This window comes from Cynara cardunculus, assembly GCF_001531365.2.
Source record: "Cynara cardunculus var. scolymus isolate 2C chromosome LG 5, CcrdV1, whole genome shotgun sequence".
Lineage (NCBI taxonomy): Eukaryota > Viridiplantae > Streptophyta > Magnoliopsida > Asterales > Asteraceae > Cynara > Cynara cardunculus.
Window position 1 is genome coordinate 23,177,938 of NC_037532.1, and position 4,305 is coordinate 23,182,242.

Sequence of the window (4,305 nt, forward strand, 5' to 3'; positions counted from 1 at the left end):
TGCCTGGTTACAATTTCTTTAATGTGAATCTGTGCTACCTTATTTAAAGAGTAATTCTCTCTTATTGGTATAAAATGCGCAGATTTAGATAGACGATCCACAATTACCCAGATCGCGTCATACCCCCTCGGAGTTCGAGGTAACTTCATGACAAAATCCATTGTAATGTGATCCCATTTCCAAACAGGTATCTCTAAAGATTGAAGACTTCCATAAGATTTTTGATGTTCAATCTTAACCTGTAGACATGTCAAACACTGTTCCACATATTTGGCTATGTCTTTCTTCAATCCGGGCCACCAATAAAAAGGTTTCAAATCTCTATACATTTTATTGGTGCCTAGATGAATAGAATATCGGGACTTATGGCTTTCATTTAATATAATGTTCCGGATGTCTCTAAAACATGGTACCCAAGTTCGTCCTTGAAAGCACATTAGTCTTTCGTAATTCTGTTCCAAGGTTGAAATTATCTTACCCAACTTTTATGTCTTAACAAATTCTTCTTTCATAGCTTCTTGTTGACATCTCTGAATTTCCTTACGAATGTCAGGGACCAATTCAATCTCATTGCCATAGCTTTAATGGTTCCACTCTTTTCTTTCCTGCTCAGAGCGTCAACCACCACGTTAGCTTTTCCCGGGTGGTAGAGAATTTCACAATCATAGTCATTTACCAGTTCAATCCATCGACGCTGTCGCATATTTAATTCTTTCTGGCTCAACAAATGTTGCAAACTCTTATTATCAGTATAAATCTGACACTTTATTCCCAGAAGATAATGTCTCCAATTTTTCAGAGCACACACTACTGCAGCTAATTCCATGTCATGGGTTGGATAGTGCTTCTCATGATCTTTCAACTGTCTTGACGCATAAAAAATCACTTTTCCTCTGTGCATCAGAACACATCCTAATCCTAACTTTGAAGCATCGCTGTAAACCACAAAGTCTTCAGATCCATCTGGTAGAGTCAACACTGGTGCACTGCAAATATGATCCTTTAATAATTGAAAAGCTTCTTGTTGTTCTCCTTCCCATTGGAATTTAATGTTCTTCCGAGTCAATTTAGTCAATGGCACGGCTATCTTGGAAAAGTCCTGAATGAACTTACGGTAATATCCGGCCAATCCCAAAAAGCTTTGGACTTCAGAAGGAGTTTTTGGAGCTTCCCATCTTGCAACTGCTTCAATTTTAGTTAGATCTACCTTTACCCCTGCTTCAGAGATGACATGACCCATAAATTGAACTTCCCTTAACCAGAACTCACATTTAGACAACTTGGAATACAACTTTTCCCTTTTTAACAATTCCAATATTAGTCGAAGATGTTCTGCATGTTCTTCTTCGGTCTTAGAGTATATAAGAATATCATCGATAAATACAATAATGAATTTATCAAGATATTCCTTATATACCCTATTCATCAAATCCGTAAAGGCTGCAGGAGCATTAGTTAAGCCGAATGGCATAACTAAGAATTCATGATGCCCGTACCTAGTTCTGAATGTTGTTGTGGCAACATCTTCTTCCCTGACTTTGAGCTGATGATATCCTGACCTTAAATCAATCTTGGAGAAATAACTTGCCCCCTCCAATTGATCGAACAAGTCATCAATTCTTGGTAAAGGATATTTATTATTGATTGTCAATTTATTCAGTACACGATAGTCTATACACGTTCGCATAGACCCATCATCTTCTTGACAAATAAGACCGGAGCACCCCAAGGTGAAGTGCTGGGTCCAATAAATCCCTTGTAAGTTAAATCTTTCAATTGTGCAACCAATTCCTTCAATTCAGATGGAGCTAACCGATATGGTGCCTTTGCTACTGGTGCAGCTCCTGGTACAAGATCAATTCGGAATTCAATGACTATGTATGGTGGTAATCCAGATAAGTCCTCTGGAAAGACTTCTGGATATTCATTAACAATCGAAATTGATTCCTCTTTTCCTTTTTCTTTCTTTACATCAATTACGTATGCCAAACATCCCTGGCATTTCTTCCGAATACTTTTTTGAGCTTTCATCACAGACAAAATACTAGTATGGTGATTCTGACGATCACCATAAATAACAACTGTTCCTTGGTCTGGCAGAGTAATTCTGATCATTTTCTGATTACAAATAATACTAGTCTGATAACTTGCCAACCAGTCCATACCCACCACTACATCAAATTCCTTCATCGGCATAGGAAATAACCGAATAGGGAGTTTACAGCCCTCAATAACAATAATACAGTATTGAACACACTAGTAACAGTTTCGTGACTATTAGTAGTATCAACAACTAATTTATCATCAAGTATCATAGAATTCAGATATGCAGTTTGAGCAAACAGTGGTGATACAAACGAAAAGTTTGCACCAGAGTCAAATAACACCTTAGCACGTATTGAATTCAGAAGGAAAGTACCTGTTACTGCATCCGGTGATGCTTCTGCCTCGTTCTTAGTCATCTGGAAGGACCATCCCCGCACCCCTTCTTGTCCTCCTCTATTTACTGTAGGCCTTCCCCGAGTACCCGGCGCGTTACTCCCCATTGTTAACTGCGGAGTCTTTAACAAGGGACAATTCGGTCGAATATGATCCGGAGAATTACAGTTAAAACACCTTTGATTAGCCGGGAAACTTCTGGACAGATGGCTTGCTTCACCACATTTATAACATTTTCTTGGGTCCATCTTACATTCACCCTGATGAACCTGTCGGCATTGTGAGCAGACTTTCTCACTTATCTTCTGCTCAAATCTGTTATCATATCTTATAATTTTCGGCCCTCGAAAATTTGATGAAGGCCCCTCCCACCTTCTTTTCTCTACAACTTTTCCTTCTGGCTGTCGGTTCTTATTTCGTTCGGTCACTTCGGCCACATCTATCGTCAATGAAAAGGTATTGAGGTTCATAGCAATGACAAACTCTCTAATTGAGGGTTTCAAACTCCAAATGTACATTTCTATCTTCCTGGATTATGTTGAAACATAATGTTCAGCAAATCGAGAGTATTCAATAAATCTCTCAGTATATTCTCGAACTGTTCCATTTCCCTGTTCTAGCTTCAAGAAATCTTCTTCCATTTGTCTTACTGCAGTTTTAGGACAAAACTGATTTTTGAATCGTTTTAAAAATTCTGCCCGAGACAATGTCTGTAAAACATCAGTTCTGACCGACGATTCAACTTTCCACCAGAACAAAGCATTTGATTTCAATACAGAAACAACAAATCGAACTTTATCTGTTTCCGAACATCGAATGGTGTTGAACACAGATTCCATTTATTTGATCCAGCACATAGCTTTCACCGGATCCCTTTCTCCAGAAAATGTTGGTGGCTTGCATGCCAAAGACATTTTGATATCTCCCTCTTTGTTGTGAGTAACCGGTACCGAGGGATGAACTTCTACTCTTTCTGTTTCTATCCTGGCTGGTACCCCCATGATAGAAGTCAGAGTTTTCCGCAACTTCCCCATTTCTTCAGCCAACATGTCCCTGGTTACATATTCAGGGCACCGATCTCTCCTGAACACTCCCAGAATAGGATTCTTCAGGTTCAGAATGAATTTCAGTTTGACCCCTTCCTTGAGACTGGCTTCTTCCTCTGCCTCGTCCCCTTGGTCTTCCTCGACCTCTGATTCCGGACGTGTCAGTCGGAAGATTAATAGGTGAATCTTCCCTTTCTTCAGACTCTAGACGAGCCGTTCTTTCAGATCTTCTAGTTCGGCTAGACATCTGTAGATTTTAATGTTAATAATCACGTATTCACATTCCCAAATATAATGGAGTACTTAAGTTCATATGTCACTACAAGAAAAATGACCTTCAGAGAAGGTATTGTTTTGTACTTAAAAGTCCTAAAAGCTTCTCTAAAGCCTTTAGATAAGTTTTTCAATTTTGTCAAATAGCTTCTTTGTGTGACGGTAGGTGAAGGTTTTAGAGAGGGTTTTCGGAGGGTATGTTTTTGTTAGCCTTTAGAGACGCTTAATTGAGGCTTTGGATACACTTTTAAAACTTCTCTAAAGGTTAGTCAACTTTTTGTTTAAAGCTTCTCTAAAAGTATATATATTAATGACACTTTTCAAGTACTTTGTGACGGTTTGTAAGAGTTACTAAAAGATACTTTTAGAGAAGATAATGGAAAAGTTTCTCTAAAGATGTTGGCTTTAGTGACACTTTTAAAAAACCTTCTCTAAAAGTCCTCGTTAGTTACGGTTACGAAATCTTCTCTAAATATGATATTTAGATGCACAAACTCAAAATCTTCTCTAAAAATTATCTTTAGTTACACTTTAAAAAAATTAATTC